The following is a 20,470-nucleotide window of genomic DNA, read 5'->3' as shown; positions in this document are numbered from 1 at the left end:
TTTCTGAAGAAAATTTAAGCGGAGTGTATAGCCAAACAACCTGGAATTAATAAAAGAGATAAGTATGAAAATGTATGTCATAAACAGGCCTATATTCCATATTAGGATGCTAAAATCAGAGATATTCATAGAAATTTCTAAAGCTAGAATCAAATGGAATTTTAGGCAGTTAATTAATGACTTAGCTGGACAGTCTTAGAGATAAGGAAACTGAAGTGCAGGGTGACTACATAGTCTAAGATTCAATATCTGGTCAGTAGAAGATTTACAGTAATAGAATCTAGGGTTCCTGACTTAGTTTCTTTTAAAATTATTTCTATTTGAAGACATGCTGGAAAATGCTCTTATTTATAAAGTGTTAATTAATTCTAGACTAAGGGTGTTCATTAACCTGCATACTTGTCAAGATAATGGCAATTAACAATCCTTAATAAATTTTATGCCAATGTGCAAATAGTTTCACCTGCCACAAGATGGCACTGTCTACACATGAAATAATACCTTAAAAAATTCAGTCCATGTATATGCGCTTTAGTTCAAAGTGAAATGAAAAAAAAGGAATTTAGTGATTTCTAAGGTACTTGTATGTGTGGAACACAACAGAAGGAAATGTTGGATCATAATGTATTACAGAACTGTCATCCTTCTTTTAAACACGTAATGTGTATGCGTACACACATGCCCGAAAATATACTTATTTACATTTACATTTAAGTTGCATATTTGTTCTTACATGGAAAAAGAAAACATTTGAGGTAGTTGAATCACTATTCTGATAGACCTATGGCAGTTTTCCATCAAATTTCCAGGTGTTATTTTATTCTTGAGTCCAGTGTCTTGAAATAGAGCGTTTTGTTCTCAAACGGGTAAAACAGGGATACTTATCTTTACAATAATTTTGATGAGACATTTATCTACTAAATTCAGATAAAAAATTCTGTGCACATAGATATTTATGCCTGTATGGCGAATTTGCTTTTTTAAAAGAAAGGATACTGTCATAAGTCTTATTCTATTTCTTATATAGATCATTTCTCATTTGATGTAAAGAGCAAGAATTAAAATCAGAAATTTTCTGCTCTGAGTACTTAAGGTTTATTTTGTAGATCTAATGAATGTTTACATTTTTTCATAAGCTTAAGTATTAAATTGCATAATGTAAATCTCTTAAAGATCCATCTTCCCCAAATACTTTCCTTCTAAGGACTCTTTGATTGTTGGTCCACATGTTCAAAATGATAGAACAAATCTGAATCATGAAATTTTATTAATAAGCAATGGCTTAATAAACAACAAATATATCTCTGTACTTGCATAATTCATCATTTTTAATGATCCAGTTGCATACATGGGATATTAAAATTTTATCTTTAGTAAAAATTAAGTACAAAAATTATTAAAAACATATTAATAATTCCATAAGTTCTTGTAATGAAAAATATCGGCTGTTCTTATCAGAAAGTATTACCATGTTGTATTATTTTATTGTAATTCTGTTATAATAAGTAACATATAGTCACTTAGAAGTCTTCCATGGCTCAACCATGACTAAGCAATGAAAGGCATAATTTGAAAGGTAGGTGATAATCTTATTCATATTTAATCCTCAGAGACTGTTTCATGGAACATTTACGTGTGTGTGTGTAATATATATGTGGAGAATGGGTTCTACAATCAGTTGACTTTGACAGCAGAGTATATTTTAAAATATAAGTGAAATTCGAAACAGCTCAGAACAGTGTCTGATATGGAAACTAACAGCACAAAGCCTCTGTGAAGAATTAAAAGCCATGGTTGCAGTTAAATTAATAAAAACAGATTTAATATGTTAAATGATTTTATAATTACATATTAAATTTGGTTAAAATATTTTATGCTTATAGTACGTTTTAAGCTTGTTGCTTCTGAATCTTTTGTAGGTAGTCATTTTTATTATTGCTTAATATGTAAATATAAGTGAATTAGTTCTATGAAATCTACCAACTAATAATACAATTAAGATGTTATTTGAGTAAGTAGAAAAGTATTTTTTGAGACATTCCATAGACAAAACAAAATAAATAAGCCATAAAGTTGGGTCTTTCTCAAATATATGTCAGTACCATTCTATAAAACATTTATGGGAAGAAAAAGCTTTGTGAAAACATGAAAAATCAATTTACTTTAAATTTGTTTATAATTTTCCATTTAGATAAACTTGGCTTTTTCAGCTGAAACAATTTTCTTATAACTTGCCTTGTGTTTATAGCTCATTCAAACAATACAGTAGTCAAGCCATATTTATCAGGTTACAGATCAGTCATGCACATTAATTCTGTTATTTGTGCTGAGGTTTTCTATGTAGAAATTGGATATGACAGTGTTTTTAATTCTTGAATGATGTATATAACCTGTTTAACATCAACTAATTGCACACAGGCTTACTGAATTCCAGTTTTTAGTTTAATCTTGGAGATCAAGTGGATTAAATATTAAATGGTGTCTTTTTATGATTGCTTAGTCCCAATATGGTTGTAAATATAGATGGTAACATTTAACTCAAAAATACATTGCAGTTTTGTTTTAAGGCAGTCGTTTGGCTGATCCAGAATATACTTCTTTAAACCTGTGTTACGCTATTATCAAAATAAAACTTGAAATCAAGTTTCGTTTAATTAGTATATCTCCAAGAATATTCTTGCAGACTCTAGTATGAGAAACAATGGACTGTATCATTTAGATGTTTTTAAATTTATTCACAGAATTTTGTTATTAAAAGTAATGTGGGGTTATGAGTTTGTATAATTGAAAAGTTATTAATAAGGTAGATTTTTTGTTTGGGAATTTTACATTAAGATTCTTATTAATTTTGAGTTACCTTTAATCGCCATTAAATTAATAAGAAATTATAATATTTACTTCCCCAAAGCAGCCAAAAATGCTACTGTTAACACAGAAGTTGAACATCTTAGGGACTTAAGAAGTTATGTGTTGCTATTCCTAGGATGGCTGCCTGCCTTAGGAAAACGATCAGGAGTGTGGGAAGAGCAGGTCTTTACTTAAGAGCCCAAGTACACTTGCCTATGCCTCCTGAGAGACTAGAACTTGAAGGAAGATTATTCAAAGGACTCTGAAAGTATAAATGTACCTTCCTCTTCTCCTTCGCAAAGATCTTGTTTAAAATAGTATATCTCACCAGTAAGAGAGAAAATGAATACACCCCAATATAGGTTTATTTATCTCTAAATTATAGACATTTTCCACAGTATTAGGTAGAGTGTGTATATATGTATATAGGAAATTAAGAAAGATGAGATAAAGAAATACTTTAAAAAATGATTCTTGTATCACTAGAAAATAATTTTACTCTCACTAAATATATTAACTATATTAAGACTTACATGGTTAATATGCTTACTTATTCTTAAAAATCTTTATTTGTGAAGAGTGGTTTAAAGTCAAATACTTCAGCTTCATCTAATACTTGGGTTTTTTGATTTGTTTTTTGAGTTTTTGTTTTTTTGACCATCAGATCTAAAAAAGATACATCACAAAGAAATGAAGAGCCAAATGAAAGTTCATTGTTGACTTTTTATTTACCTATATTTAGCAATTATGCAAAGTCTTGAAAAATTATTAAATTACCCATTTTCCTGGTGCCAATTAGATAATCTTACAAACTAATTTTAAAAATGTTGTATTTTTATAATTTTAACAAATGGATCAAGAACGAACGTTTAAGCAGCTTTTGGTCCATTTCTTAAAACTATGAAAGTGCAGCACCTTTCTATTAGTTTGGAACTAATTGAACTAATTGTTTTTATCTTTTAATTGCCCTTGGAACTAATTTGTAATTTAGAAATGTTATAAATAGATTAGAAAAACTTGTTTCCAAATTTTTCAATGTGCAGATGAAGTTTTTAAAAAATATTTGACACAGACATGCTCTGTCAGTAGCATGAGCGTCTTTTGAATAAAATTGCTCATTTTAAAAGTCACTTTTTCGACTCCCTTTTGCAAGAGCACCAGAATTACAACAAACTACTGAATAATCATCGACAGAAAGACACTGGAACTCACCAAAAAAGACACCCCACATCCAGAGACAAAGGAGAAGCCGCAATGAGATTGTAGGAGGGGCACAATCGCGTTAAAATCAAATCCCATAAATGCTGGGTGGGTGACTCACAAACTGGAGAACAGTTATACTGCAGAAGTCCACCCACTAAAGTGAGGGTTCTGAGCCCCACATCAGGCTTCCCAAGCTGGGAGTCCAACAGTGGGAGGAGAAATCCCCAGAGAATCAGACCCTGAAAGCCAGCGGGATTTGATTGCAGGACCTCCACAGGACTGGGGGAAACAGAGACTCCACTCTTGGAGGGCACACAAAATAGTGTGCTCACCAGGACCCAGGGGGAAGGAGCAGTGATCCCATAGGAGACTGAACCAGACCTACCTGCTGCTGTTGGAGGGTTGCCTGCAGAGGTGGGGGGGCAGCTGTGGCTCACCAAGGAGGCAGGGGCACTGGCAGCAGGGGTTTTGGGAAGTGCTTATTGGTGTGAGCCCTCCCAGAGTCCACCATTAGCTCCACCAAAGAGCCTGTGGGCTCTAGTACTAGGTGGCCTCAGGCCAAAAACCAACAAGGTGTGAACACAGTCCCACCCATTGGCAGACAAGCAGATTAAAGTTTTACTGAGCTCTGCCCACCCAGCCCTACCCACCATTAGTCCCTCCCATCAGGAAGCACACAGGAGGCTCCCAGATAGCTTCCTCCACAAGAGGGCAGACAGCAGTATCAAGCAGTATCAGCAGTATTTCATCTTGTGGAACTGAAAACCACAGCCACAGAAAGACAGAGAAAATGAAAAGGCAAAAGACTTTGTACCAGATGAAGGGACAAGATAAAACACCAGAAAAACAACTAAATGAAGAGGAGATAGGCGCTCTTGCAGAAAAAGAATTCAGAATAATGATGGTGAAGATGATCCAGGACTTTGAAAAAAGATTGGATGCAAAGATCAAAAAGTTGCAAGAAAAGTTTACCAAAGACCTAGAAGAATTAAAGAGCAAACAAACAGCGATATGCAACACAATAACTGAAATGAAAAATACACTAGAAGGAACCAATAGCAGATTAACGGAGGCAGAAGCACAAATAAGTGACCTGGAAGACAGAATGGTGATCATCACTGATGCAGAAAAGAATAAGGAAAAAAGAATGAAAAGAACTGAAGACAGCCTAAGAGACCTCTGGGACAATGTTAAACACACCAACATTCGCATTATAGGAGTCCCAGAAGGAGGAGAGAGAGAGAAAGACCTGAGAAAATGTTGGAAGAGATTATAATTGAAAACTTCCCTAACATGGGAAAGGAAATAGCTACCCAAGTCTAGGAAGCACAGAGTCCCAGGCAGGATAAATCCAAGGAGAAACACACTAAGACATATATTAGTCAAGTTGACAAAAATGAAAGACAGAGAAAAGTTATTAAAAGCAACAAGGGAAAAAAAAAATAACATACAAGGGAACTCCCATAAGGTTAACAGCTGATTTCTCAGTAGAAACTCTGCAAGCCAGAAGGGAGTGGCATGATATATTTAAAGTGATGACAGGGAAGAACCTACAACCCAGAATACTCTACCCAGCAAGGATCTCATTCAGATTCAAGGGAGAAATCAAAAGCTTTCCAGACAAGCAACAGCTAAGAGAATTCAGCACCACCAAACCAGCCCTACAACCAATGCTAAAGGAACTTCTCTAAGTGGGAAACATAAGAGAAGAAAAGGACCTACAAAAACAACAACAAAACAATTAAGAAAATGGTAATAGGAACATACATATCGACAATTACCTTGAATGTAAGTGGACTAAATGCACCAACCAGAAGACACAGACTGGCTGAATGGATACAAAAACAAGACCCATATATATGCTGTCTCCACGAGACCCACTTCAGACCTAGGGACACATACAGACGGAAAGTGAGGGGATGGAGAAAGATATTCCATGCAAATGAAAATCAAAAGAAAGCTGGAGTAGCAATACTCATATCAGATAAAATAGACTTTAAAATAAAAAATGTTTCAAGAGACAAGAAAGGACATTACATAAAGATCAAGGGATCCATCCAAGAAGAAGAGATAACAATGATAAATATATATGCACCCAATATAGGAGCACCTCAATACATAAGGCAAATGCTAACAACTATGAAAGAGGAAACACAAGGCAGAAATAGAGACACAGGTGTAGAGAACAAACACACGGACACCAAGAGGGGAAAGCGGGGAGGGTTGGGGGGTAATGAATTGGGAGATTGGGACACCAAATTGTACACTCTAAATATATGCTGTTTATTGTCTGTTAACTGTATCTCAATAAAAGTTCTAAAAAAAAAAAAAGTCACTTTTTCTTAGAAAGAACACGAATGTTAATTTTTCTGAAATTCTTGTTAGATAGCACAATACTGACTGACAGCTGCACAGAGAGAAGGGCCAGTAAATTTGCAGCGGTTGACTTTCATTTCTTTAGGGATACCAGTCATGACCTGTGATTTTCTGACATGCAGATTGTGAGGGTGTCAGTGTCAATGCATTTGTTACATTTTAGTATGCTTAGTTTATTTTCTTAGATTAAAGAGTCATTATAAGTGGAAATTCTGCATTTCCTCCTGCACCCCCATGAATTGTTTTGTGCACACATCCCACTTTGGAAATCGTTGGTTTCAAGAATGTATGCAGAAACCCTGTTGGCTGAAGGATATGTCACCTGGAGTTGGGGATGGTTGTGGTCCTTGGTTGTCCCCTCTCCCAGGCAGACATGGAATGGGTGTAGCTAGGATGGCCAACTTGCATGCCTGTATAGAAATCTGAGTTACCGTTCTTGCTGGCTTCTGCCAGAGCAATCCTGTGGGGAAAATGCATTATCTTCATTGGGAAAGAGTGCCCCCGACTTTTGAACCCCATTCATTTATTTTCCACTTAAGTCTGCTGAAGGCATAGGATAAAAACCCTCTTCGGAGTTTCAACAAATTCTTCTGAGGTAAAAGTCCACTTGGATTACAAGAAAAAGAGCTTTACTGCTGGTAGCATATAGGTGGAGTGTCATGGTATTGCCTAAAGAAGCACGACTCGCCAAGCAGTCTATCCGAAGCAGAGTTCATAGGCAGGTGTGCAAGAAAGGGATGCCAAAATAGCATGTTTTGAAACTTTTTAAAAGCAGACTATCTGGACAATTTAAGAAAAATTATCTAAGGACTTTTTTCCTCATCTGTAAAATGGAGGTAATAATAGTACTTGCCACATAAATTTTTTGTAAGGATTCCATTAGGTAATGCAAGTGAAGCTTTGATTTACTGTTACGTGTTATATTATTCTTGTTGTTATTGTTTTATTATTATTATTATTATTTAGATAGCTTTTCCTCTACTTTCCCATGCAACTTTCCTGGGTCTGGTACACGTTTAGGATAACCAAAGGAGTCCTTAGGTAAAGCAATTTAAGGCAAAGATGGGGACAGACACTGTCTTAACGTTATGACAAAGAAGAAATAATAATGATACTAACTGTCATTTATTGAGCACTTCTTTTCTGCCAGGCACTCTTCTGGGTGCCTTATGTGAATCAATGTATTTAACCTCTTCACAAGCCCATGAGTTACATACTGTTATTACATACATTTTTTACAATGGAGGAAACTAAGTTACAGGAGGTTGGATTAATTTATCCAAGGTCCAGGCAATCTGGATGATAGCAGGATATGAACCCTGAAAGTGTGGAAGGTCTGACTAGACTTTCAGTAATCCAGCTTGAGGGGTCCTTATGCCCTGTCCTTTCCTCCGTTCTTGATGTGAAACTCCTGGAACCCATCCAGCGGTGGAACACGATGAGTCAGATAGCTGGAAACCTAATGGAAACTCAATAGAGAGAAGACCCTGGGCTTAGAAAAGGGGTTGGAGCAAGGGAAAGAGACCAGAAGTGAAGGAAGAGAGAGAAGAGGTGGGGCCCAGGGTGAAGTATTATTGCTTCAGGTTAGGAGTGGGCAGCCAGAAAAAGTACCCTGAGTAGAACTGCAACAACAGAAATGGTTTTTTATATTGTGCACTATACAGATGCTCTGGCTAAGGAACAGGTTGGTGATTGAAATCCAGCCTTCTGCTCAGCTTGCCAACTCTGTGGATAGTTCCAACAAAAGGAATGAGACTGTCCAGTTCAATAAGAATGTAAAGGGATGACAAAGCTGAGAGACATTTTGAAAATATGTTCATGTGTTTGAACTCTGAAGAATAAAGTCTGCTATCTTAGAGGTCATAGTGGAATTGTATACATGGGGATGATAACTAAGTTTGTGGGATTGGATTAGTTTCCTTCAAGTGAGTTTGGGTGAGGAAGAGAATCAGGGAAGGACTTGGGGGTAATAACTAATAAAATGTCACATGGTGGAAGAAGATACAGTGAAGGAAACTCAGAAGAAAAGGAGAAGTAGGAGGCAGATCATGAGATGAATGTCCTAAAATCCTACTTAGTGCATTTGAGTTGGGCGGGAAAGTATTTTAGTAGTTCAGTACGCAATTCAGTACAAATAAGAATGACTAGGAAAACATCACTAGATTTTGCACTTAAAAGATCTTTGGTGAACTAAGAGGAAGCAATTTGGGTCATGAAGAGGGGATGGGAGTCTTTTGCAAGGAGTTTGGAAGTGAGGGATAAGGAGGTAGAAGCAAAAGTTTTGTGAGTTAGAGGCATGGAGGCTGGGGGAAATAACAACTGCTGGATCTTGGGAATTTTATTTTTAGGAATGTAGAGGACAGAGAGCCAGAAGAAATATAAAAATGGAAGTTGGAAGTTGGGAAGGTGTCACTGATAGAGCCAGAGTCCACAGAAAACAGGACCTGAGTGGAGAATAAGCCTTAAAAGAGACAGTTTCTCCTTGGGAAATGAAATATACAAGAGAGAAGAAGTGAAAGTATAGAAATTTTTATTTTTAGTGAAACATTAAGTGAGGATAACTGCAAAGGGTTCATGGACCCAATTCCAGCGTGTGTGTTTGGGGGTGGGGGTGGGGGGCTTCTGTACAGCAACAAACAATTCTCTGATGCCAGCCGTGTCTGAGAATTCAGCTCAGTTCTGACACAGCCTACCCAGAAATAGAATCAGATTCCACAGGTAAGGGGCTGAGTCCCGCAAGACCACCCTCCACTTCAGACACCAGTCTCAAGCCCAGGTTGTTTCCTGTGTTGCTGACCTACTGGCTACAAACCAGAGGTTCCCACTACCTCCTCCTTGGTTTCAATTAATTTGCTAGAATGGCTCATGGAACTCAGGAAAGCTTGTTTACTCACTGATTACAAACTTATTGTAAAAGAATGTTACAGGATATGAATAAATAGGCAAATGAAGAGATACACAGGGTGAGGTCCTGAGGAAAGGAGCTTCTGTCCTCATGGAGCGTGGGACATGGCAGTGTGGCATGTGAAGTGTTCTGGTTTCTCTACATGGAAGCTCTCTGAAAAAGGGTAGAAGCTGTCCTTTTGGGTTTTTAGGGAGGTTTCATGACATAGTCATGACTGAATAAATCATTGGCCACTGGCGATTGTTCAACCTCCAGCCTCTCTCCTCAGGAAATCATGGCGTGGGACTGAAACTTCTAACCCTCCAATTACAGGGTTGGTTTTCCTGGCAACCAGCCCCCACCATTTGGCTTGGACCCAAGTCACCTTCCCAGGAGCTTTTTCTGGAACTGAAGGCAAGAGACCAAATATTATCTTTTTGCTCTTATTGATCAGGAAATTTCAAGGGTTTTGGGAGCTGTAAGCCAGGAACTATGGATGAAGACCAAATATTTATCACGTGTGTGTGTGCGTGTATTTTGCCATTCTATATGCATGCTTACATATATATATATTTCCCATATATACTTGGTCATTTGGGTGACCAAATATATAAATTTCCTATCAATCACAATATTGCAATCACGTTTAGTTCTTAATGGAGGAAGAGGCAAGCTGGGAAGTGGGGGAGGGCAGAGATAGGCAGACAAGGTTTTTTGGAGCAGCCATTGTGGGGAATGGGAGGAAAAGTCAACCAAGGAGAAATAACAACACAGAGCACTTTTTCTCAATAGACATTTTTTTCGATAGATATTTATTGAGTACTGTTTATCTCGTGATATGGTACTGTATGGCTGCAAGAGGGAAAAGAAAACAGTCTTCGTTTGCCAAGCAAGTCAAGTTGGGGAGCCAATACACAAAAATAACTGCAAATAGGAGGTATCAGTTGAGAACCAAGTGAATGTATGCAGCAAAATGCACAGTGAATTCAAAGATAACTATGGAATGTTTCTTGGAGAACGAAGAACTTAAAAAGTGCATAGAACCTGCTGGCAGAGATGAGTGGTGGTTAGGGAAGGTTTAATGGAGAATATTAACTCCAATATGAGTAATAAAGAAAAAGTGGGGAAATAGCCTTTTTAGATGTAGACGTATAAGTAGGACATTACAGGCACAGAACTTAAAATCCATGGACCCAAATTTTAAGCACCAAACTAGCTCACTTTACCCTGGACACAGTCCTCATGTAATCAGATCACATCTGGGTCTTTTTTCTAGAGATCCTTGTGTGGCAGGCTGGAAAATTTGTACTCTTTCAGGACATTAGAGAGCCATTGAAGGTTTGGGGACTTGGGAACAATATAGAGTGATGTTTTCTTAACATTACTGTAGCTGATGTAAAGTACAAATTGCAGAGCTACAGTAACAGTCAAGACAAGAAAACACTTGAGTGTTTCTTCACTGTTTAAAGTCTGGTGAGTGCTGCAATTACCAGGAGAATCCCAGGTTTTATCTCATTATCATAGACTCATCAATTTCCCCCTTTTTTTCCTTTCCGAAGACATCTTTGGTGTCTGATTTCTGGTTAACTCCTCCAGATTTTCAGTCATTTAAAAAAATCTCCTGTCCTTTCCTCTTGCCCTTGGGTGCCTTGTCTGCCACTGCTCTTTCTGTATGAGCTGTCCTGTTCTCTGTCCTGGCTTTATTGAGAGAGAGGCCTGCACGTTTCAGCCTCATCATAGAGAATCCCAATGAACTAATGGCCTGTGTCACTCAATTCCTAATATTACTGATATATTCCATAATATTTGCTAAGCTTTAATGGCTACTAGTGTTTGATATCATTTTATTATATAAATTCAATGAAGTATTTCTGCATTTTTTTCTTGGTATTATGACCAACAGATGAGCCTATTAAATTTAGTGTGGTTGTATTTGTGACTGCATAGTAGCCCCAGGAACCCTAGAAGTTTCTTACCATTTTACTAGGTTTTCACTCAACTTTAATTAAATTTGAAAGCCTTTAAAATTGAGATCATAAATTCATATACATTAATTTGATCTTTATGCTTTGTTTAAACTACCAAAATATTGCTGTTAGCGGCTATTGCATAAATTGTTTTCTATTTAAAAAATTATCTATTTTTGTCTTCTCTTACTGTGACTTAGTATCCAAAACATAATGGTTATTAAAATCTATGACATGAAAATACATGAAGGGTGAAAATGAATAGAAAGAAGTCTTGATCCTGCAATATGTATATATCTACACACATAGTATAATCCTGATGCCATTTGAATCTATAATAATCTCCCTTTAAATGCATCATTAAAGTATTGATAGCTTCTAAATCTCTTGAAATTATATTTAAGTTACTTAAGACTTTAGAAAGTAGAAATTCTGAGTAATTAATACTTAATACAAATTATACTGAAAGCCATAAGAAAGCATCAAGGGTAGTTAAATTGACTTTAATTCTGAGATCATTTATGAATGATTCAGTCCTGCCCTTCTGCTTGAAACCTTTTTTCTTCAGTAAAAGGGGACAAACTTAGTTTTATCTTGAGAGTTTAGGAAGCATAAAAAGTGAGTAGAAAGAAGTCTTTATCCTGGAAAGTGGATCTAATTTTGAAGTTCAACTGGAATAAGCAATTGTTAAATTTTGTATGGAAAATTGTATCTAATTTCATAATTACCTGATTATTTGATTTATTGAGTAAACAAAGCATACTGTTTCTTAAAGCCTCTGAATAAATACTTTTTCCAACCATGACAGATTAAGTGAAAACAAAGAGAGTGCACAAAAATGGAAGGGGGTCACGGATCTCTATCTGCACGAAGGAAGAGGGCAGTACTTTTGGGGAGTGCAATTTACATGAGCATCTGGGCCTTTTGTCATGTTTTGGATGGATGACCTGAGTCTGATATATTGGTGAATAGCATTAACAAAGGTCTGGTTGTCAAAGGCTAGGGAGAAAAATGCAATTAGCCACAGCAATGAGGTGATGTCTGTGTTTGGAGGAAAAACTGATACCTAACTGGCTGTAGAAAACACTGAAACAATACCATCAGTAAAAGGCCAGGTTTGTGTGTGTGTGTGTAACTATTATATAGTGATCTTAACTCAGTGGGATATGACAAAAAGTCATTTTTTTGATAATGTTTGGATTATGTGATGAAAGTGGATATATACCTGTTACTAACGAAATGACGTGATAAACTCAATGAATTCGTAATTCATAACATGCCAGTTTCACCAACCTGATAATTGTTTTCTATTTAAAGAAAATTAGAATTAAATAAAAGTGCTCTGGAGTTCAAAATAAATTTTCTCTGTCTTTTTTTCCCTCTGTAAACCGTGCTATCCAGAGTAGGGAACCATATCTAATCTCCCAATTAGGTCAGGCCCCAGGATAATCAATCTCTTTAACAGCAGATGCCTTGTTTTAGCAAATGAATGCTTGGTTTCAAAAGCAGTTTTGTGTTGAGAGAGGAGTGTAGTTGGCATGGGTGATCAGAACTCTTTTAAACCCAATAAAAAGCTTCTGTAGCTTGTTTTATGCCCACGGTTTGTGACTTGAAGTAAATGCTGTATATATCCATCCTAAAGTGAACATGGTGGGGACTTTCTACAGCCTGTGGGAACATCTACATGCGTATAAGTGGGATTACTTTAAGCCCAAAATTTTAATACACATTTGAATTACACTGTGATTTTGATAATGTCTAAAACTAGTATATGTGTTTTTAATAGTTGCTCTTCATGTTTATTAAGTATGCTCATTAATGACAATAAATTATTAGCTTAGACTTTTTTTAGACTGAAAATACGGTGACAAGTTAACATGATTCTCATATTTGTTGTTTGGACTACATTTAGATTAGTTTGTGAATGACTTTTTTCACGTCTGATGTCTTTTCAAGTTCATATCCATACCGTATGCAAATGGGCAGTGTGAAGCAACTTTGAAATCAAGAATAAATAATTAAAAATTAAAGTTTAGAAACAATGTGTATTAAGTTAAAACTACAAATTGACTTAATTTTGCTCACAACTCATTTAATGTAAGATATTGAAATGTAGTGAAATACTTTTCAATATGATAAAACAAAAAAAATTCCAAGGCTTCAATAAATTATTTTAGATAATCATTGTTCAAATGTGATTGCTGGAACTTATCAGTGATGCCTTAAACTCATATGAAAATAATTCAGGAGGCCACAAATTACGTACTGCCTTTTTTAGGAGAGCAGATTACACAATTAGAAACATGGCATTGAAACACTGGTGAGGTAGGTAAGAAAAAAAGCATTCTCCAACTTATTTTGTATGTTACCATTCAACTTTATTGTATAATGGTTAGTTCTACCAGTTTTTCTCCCCTCTTAAAAATTGTTTCAAACATGCCTAATTTGTGGAAAGTTAATATTTTTCATAGTGAAGGTTGATAAAACATCTGAGGGAAAATTGAAAGCAGATAATCTTTAATTTAAACATTTATTGCTAATTACTTCTTACCTGTCACACAAATGTTGGTAAATGTATAGGATTATATTACTTTTTTAAGGAAGGTTTTAAAGCTAAATTGGTAGGTAAGCTAGAGGTGCAGTGAAACAAGATTTTTGAAATACAGGCATTCTTGATAATACCAAATACCAAAATAGACTATAATGTTCACTTGTGCTTATTCTAATGAATAATAGCATTTTAATGTCATTAGTAGAGTAGCTTCTGTATATTAAGAACTTCTGTATATTAAAAGTTTTAACTGGAAGACTGTTTAATGTCCAGATCTTTTACTCAGCTACATTTTAGATTTAAAACAATTTAATTATTATAGCACACCAGGCAGTGTACATTTAATTTAATGAAATTAACACTTAGGTTTATACAATAGCTTTCTTTTTTTTTTCCTTTTAACTTTTTTTTATTTTTTGTAATAAACTGCATATATTTAGAGTGTACAGTTTGGTATCCCAATCTCCCAATTCATTCCCCCCCCAACCCTCCCCGCTTTCCCCACTTGGTGTCCATATGTTTGTTCTCTACATCTGTGTCTCTATTTCTGCCTTACAGACTGGTTGATCTGTACCATTTTTCTATAGTCCACATATATGTGTTAATATACAATATTTGTTTTTCTCTTTCTGACTCACTTCACTCTGTATGACAGTCTCTAGGTCCATCCATGTCTCTACAAATGTCCCAGTTTCATTGCTTTTAACAGCTGAGTAATATTCCATTGTATGCATGTACCACATCTTCTTTATCCATTCATCTGTTGATGGACATTTAGGTTGCTTCCATGTCCTGGCTATTGTAAATAGTGCTGCAATGAACATTGGAATGCATGTGTCTTTTTGAATTATGGTGTTCTCTGGGTATATGCCCAGTAGTGAGATTGCTGGGTCATATGGTAGTTCTATTTTTAGTTTTTCAAGGAACCTCCATACTGTTTTCCATAGTGGCTGTATCAATTTACACTCCCATCAGCAATGTAAGAGCGTTCCTTTTTCTCCACACCCTCTCCAGCATTTACTGTTTGTAGATTTTCTGATGATGCCCATTCTAACTGGTGTGAGGTGATACCTCATTGTAGTTTTGATTTGCATTTCTCTAATAATTAGTGATGTTGAGCAGCTTTTCATGTGCCTCTTGGCCATCCGTATGTCTTCTTTGGAGAAATGCCTATTTAGGTCTTCTGCCCATTTTTTGATTGGGTTGTTTGTTTTTTTGATATTGAGCTGGAAACTGTTTATATATTTTGGAGATTAATCCTTTGTCTGTTGATTCGTTTGCAAATATTTTTTCCCATTCTGAGGGTTGTCTTTTTGTCTTGCTTATATTTTCCTTTGCTGTACAGAAGCTTTAAAGTTTCATTAGGTCCCACTTATTTATTTTTGTTTTTATTTCCATTATTCTAGGGGGTGGATCAAAAAAGATCTTGCTGTAATTTACTTTGAAGAGTGTTCTTCCTATGTTTTCCTCCAGGAGTTTTATAGTGTCTGGCCTTACATTTAGGTCTTTAATCCATTTTGAGTTTATTTTTGTGTGTAGTGTTAGGAAGTGTTCTAATTTCATTCTTTTACATGTAGCTATCTAGTTTTCCCAGCACCACTTATTGAAGAGGCTGCCTTTTCTCCATTGTATATCCTTGCCTCCTTTGTCATAGATTAGTTGACCGTAGTTTATCTCTGGGCTTTCTATCCTGTTCCATTGATCTATATTTCTGTTTTTGTGCCAGTACCATACTGTCTTGATCACTGTAGCCTTGTAGTATAGCCTGAAGTCGGGAAGCCTGATTCCACCAACTCCGTCTTTCCTTCTCAAGATTGCTTTGGCTATTCAGGGTCTTTTTCGTTTCCATACAAATTGTAAGATTTCTTCTTCTAGTTCTGTGAAAAATGCCATTGGTAATTTGATGGGGATTGCATTGAATCTGTAAATTGCTTTCGGTGATATAGTCATTTTCACAATGTTGATTCTTCCAATCCAAGAACATGGTACGTCCCTCCATCTGTTTGTGTCTTCTTTGATTTCTTTCATTAGTGTCTTATAGTTTTCTGAGTACAGGTCTTTTGCCTCCTTAGGCAGGTTTATTCCTAGGTATTTTATTCTTTTTGTTGCAATGGTGAATAGGATTGTTTCCTTCATTTCTCTTTCTGATCTTTCATTGTTGGTGTATAGAAATGCAAGAGATTTCTGTGTGTTAATTTTGTATCCTGCAACTTTACCAAATCCATTGATTAGCTCGAGTAGTTTTCTCATGGCATCTTTAGAATTTTCTATGTATAGTATCATGTCATCTGCAAACAATGACAGTTTTACTTCTTCTTTTCCAATTTGGATTCCATTGATTTCTTTTTCTTCTCTGATTGCTGTGGCAAGGACTTCCAAAACTATGTTGAATAGTAGTGGAGAGAGTGGACATCCTTGTCTTGTTCCTGATCTTAGAGGGAATGCTTGTGGTTTTTCACCATTGAGAATGATGTTTGCTGTGGGTTTGTCATATATGGCCTTTATTATGTTGAGGTAGGTTCCCTCTATGCCCACCTTCTGGAGAGTTTTTATCATAAATGGGTGTTGAATTTTGTCAAAAGCTTTTTCTGCATCTATTGAGATGATCATGTGGTTTTTATCCTTCAGTTTGTTAATATGGTGTATCACATTGATTGCTTTGTGTATATTGAATAATCCTTGCATTCCAGGGATAAACCCCACTTGATCATGGTGTATGATCCTTTTAATGTGTTGTTGGATTCTGTTTGCTCATATTTTGTTGAGGATTTTTGCATCTAAATTCATCAGTGATATTGGTCTATAGTTTTCTTTTTTTGTAGTGTCTTTGTCTGGTTTTGGTATCAGGGTGATGGTGGCTTCATAAAATGAGTTTGGGAGTGTTCCTTCCTCTGTAATGTTTTGGAAGAGTTTGAGAAGGATGGCTGTTAGCTCTTCTCTAAATGTTTGATAAAATTCACCTGTGAATCCATCTGGTCCTGGACTTTTGTTTGTTGGGAGATTTTTAATCACAGTTTCAATTTCATTCCTTGTGATTGGACTGTTCATATTTTCTATGTCTTCCTGATTCAGTCTTGGAAGGTTATACCTTTCTAAGAATCTGTCCATTTCATCCAGGTTATCCATTTTATTGGCATATAATTGCTTGTAGTAATCTCTTATGGTGCTTTTTATTTCTGCAGTGTCTGTTGTAACTTCTCCTGTTTCATTTCTAATTTTATTGATTTGAGTCCTCTCCCTCTTTTTCTTGATGAGTCTTGCTAGAGGTTTGCCAATTTTATTTATCTTCTCAAAGCACCAGCATTTAGTTTTATTGAGTTTTGCTATGGTTTTCTTTGTCTCTATTTTATTTATTTCTGCTCTGATCTTTATGATTTCTCTCCATCTACTAACTTTGGGTTTTGTTTGCTCTTCTTTCTCTAGTTTCTTTAGGTGTAAGGTTAGATTGTTTATTTGGGATGTTTCTTGTTTCTTGAGGTAGGATTGTATTGCTATAAACTTCTCTCTTAGAACTGCCTTTGCTGCATCCCATAGGTTTTGGGTCGTTGTGTTTTCATTGTCACTTGTCTCTAGGTATTTTTTGATTTCCTCTTTGATTTCTTCAGTGATCTGTTGGTTATTTAGTAGCATATTGTTTAGCCTCCATGTGTCTGTGTTTTTTTACAGTTTTTTTCCTGTAATTGATTTCTAATCTCATAACATTGTGGTCAGAAAAGATGCTTGATACGATTTCAATTTTCTTGAATTTACCAAGGCTTGATTTATGACCCAAAATGTGATCTATCCTGGAGAATGTTCCATGTGCACTTGAGAAAAATGTGTAATCTGCTGTTTTTGGATGTAATGTCCTATAGATATCTATTAAATCAAGCTGATTTATTGTGTCATTTAAAGCTTGTGTTTCCTTATTAATTTTCTGTGTGGATGATCTGTCCATTGGTGTAAGTGGGGTGTTAAAGTCCCCCACTATGATTGTGTTCCTGTCAATTTCCTCTTTCATAGTTGTTAGCATTTGCCTTATGTATTGAGGTGCTCCTATATTGGGTGCATATATATTTATAATTGTTATCTCTTCTTCTTGGGTTGATCCCTCAATCTTTATGTAGTGTCCTTTCTTGTCTCTTGAAACATTTTTTATTTTAAAGTCTATTTTATCTGATATGAGTATTGCTACTCCAGCTTTCTTTTGATTTTCATTTGCATGGAATATCTTTCTCCATCCCCTCACTTTCCGTCTGTACATGTGCCTAGGTCTGAAGTGGGTCTCTTGTAGAAAGCATATAGGAGGGTCTTGTTTTTGTATCCATTCAGCCAGTCTGTGTCTTCTGGTTGGTGCATTTAGTCCATTTACATTCAAGGTAATTGTCGATATGTATGTTCCTATTACCATTTTCTTAATTGTTTTGTTTTTGTTTCTGTAGGTCCTTTTCTTCTCTTATGTTTCCTGCTTAGAGAAATTCCTTTAGCATTGGTTGTAGGGCTTGTTTGGTGGTGCTGAATCCTCTTAGCTGTTGCTTGTTTGTAAAGCTTTTGATTTCTCCCTCCAATCTGAATGAGATCCTTGCTGGGTAGAGTATTCTGGGTTGTAGGTTCTTCCCTGTCATCACTTGAAATATGTCATGCCACTCCCTTCTGGCTTGTAGAGTTTCTGCAGAGAAATCAGCTGTTAACCTTATGGGAGTTCCCTTGTATGTTATTTGTTGTTTTTCCCTTGTTGCTTTTAATAACTTTTCTCTGTCTTTAATTTTTGTCAGCTTGACTACTATATGTCTTGGCGTGTTTCTCCTTGGGTTTATCCTACCTGGGACTTTCTGTGCTTCCTGCACTTGGGTAGCTATTTCCTTTCCCATGTTAGGGAAGTTTTCAATTATAATCTCTTCCAGTATTTTCTCAGGTCCTTTCTCTCTCTCGTCTCCTTCTGGGACTCCTATAATGCGAATGTTGGTTTGTTTAACGTTGTCCCAGAGGTCTCTTAGGCTGTCTTCAGTTCTTTTCATTCTTTTTTCCTTATTCTTTTCTGCATCAGTGATGATCACCATTCTGTCTTCCAGGTCACTTATTCGTCCTTCTGCCTCCGTTAATCTGCTGTTGGTTCCTTCTAGTGTATTTTTCATTTCAGTTATTGTGTTGCATATCGCTGTTTGTTTGCTCTTTAATTCTTCTAGGTCTTTGGTAAACTTTTCTTGCAACTTTTTGATCTTTGCATCCAATCTTTTTTCAAAGTCCTGGATCATCTTCACCATCATTATTCTGAATTCTTTTTCTGCAAGAGTGCCTATCTCCTCTTCATTTAGTTGTTTTTCTGGTGTTTTATCTTGTCCCTTCATCTGGTACAAAGTCTTTTGCCTTTTCATTTTCTCTGTCTTTCTGTGGCTGTGGTTTTCAGTTCCACAAGATGCAATACTGCTGATACTGCTTGATACTGCTGTCTGCCCTCTTGTGGAGGAAGCTGTCTAGGAGGCTCGTGGGTGCTTCCTGATGGGAGGGACTGATGGTGGGTAGGGCTGGGTGGGTGGTGCCCAGTAAAACTTTAACCTGATTTGGTGGGTGGAGCTCAGTGACACTTTAATCTGCTTATCTGCCAATGGGTGGGGCTGTGTTCCCAGCACTGGAGCTTACAGGCTCTTTGGTGGAGCTAATGGTGGACTCTGGGAGGGCTCTCGCCAATGAGCATTTCTCAGAACCCCTGCTGCCAGTGCCCCTGCCTCCTCGGTGAGCCACAGCTGCCCCCCACCTCTGCAGGCAACCCTCCAACAGCAGCAGGTGAGTCTGGTCCAGTCTCCTATAGGGTCACTGCTCCTTCCCCCTGGGTCCTGGTGAGCACACTTTTTTGTGTGCCCTCCAAGAGTGGAGTCTGTTTCCCCCAGTCCTGTGGAGGTCCTGCAATCAAATCCCGCTGGCTTTCAGGGTCTGATTCTCTGGGGATTCCTCCTCCCGTTGCTGGACCACCAGGTTAGGAAGCCTGACATGGGGCTCAGAACCCTCAGGACTTCTGAGGTATAATTGTTCTCCAGCTTGTGAGTCACCTATCCAGCATTTATGGGATTTGATTTTAACGTGATTGTGCCCCTCCTACCGTCTCATTGTGGCTTCTCTTTTGTCTCTGGATGTGGAGTGGTTTTTTTTGGTGAGTTCAGTGTCTTTCTGTTGATGGTTGTTCAGCAGTTAGTTGTAATTCTGGTGCTCTTGCAAGAGGGAGTGAGCGCACGTCCTCCTACTGCACCAGCTTGATTCTGTTCTATACAATAGCTTTCTTACTCAGATCCTAATGATTTTCAGAATCCAGAGATTTCCAAGCAGAAATTATTCATTATCATGAAACTCTTATAGCTAAATTTATATATGGATTATTTCTTCCTTGACAGGCACTCACTTTCACTATAGTATGAAAAAAAAAAGTCTGAAAGAAAATATAGTGAAATGCATATCTTTGGGTGATGGATAGATTTAGGGTGACATTAAATTCTCTTTACTGTATTGTATAGCCTTTATGATTCTTTTATACTTAGGAAAAATATAAATATTTTCAGTTTCAAGAAAACATACGTTACAATTCCAGCATAGGTGATTTATCATTTGACAATACTTTTTTTTTTTTAAGACTTTTTTGATGTGGACCATTTTTAAAGTCTTTACTGAATT

Source organism: Hippopotamus amphibius, chromosome 13 (assembly GCF_030028045.1).
Source record: "Hippopotamus amphibius kiboko isolate mHipAmp2 chromosome 13, mHipAmp2.hap2, whole genome shotgun sequence".
In the NCBI taxonomy this organism is placed as follows: domain Eukaryota; kingdom Metazoa; phylum Chordata; class Mammalia; order Artiodactyla; family Hippopotamidae; genus Hippopotamus; species Hippopotamus amphibius.
Note: the sequence above shows the minus strand (reverse complement) of the source record.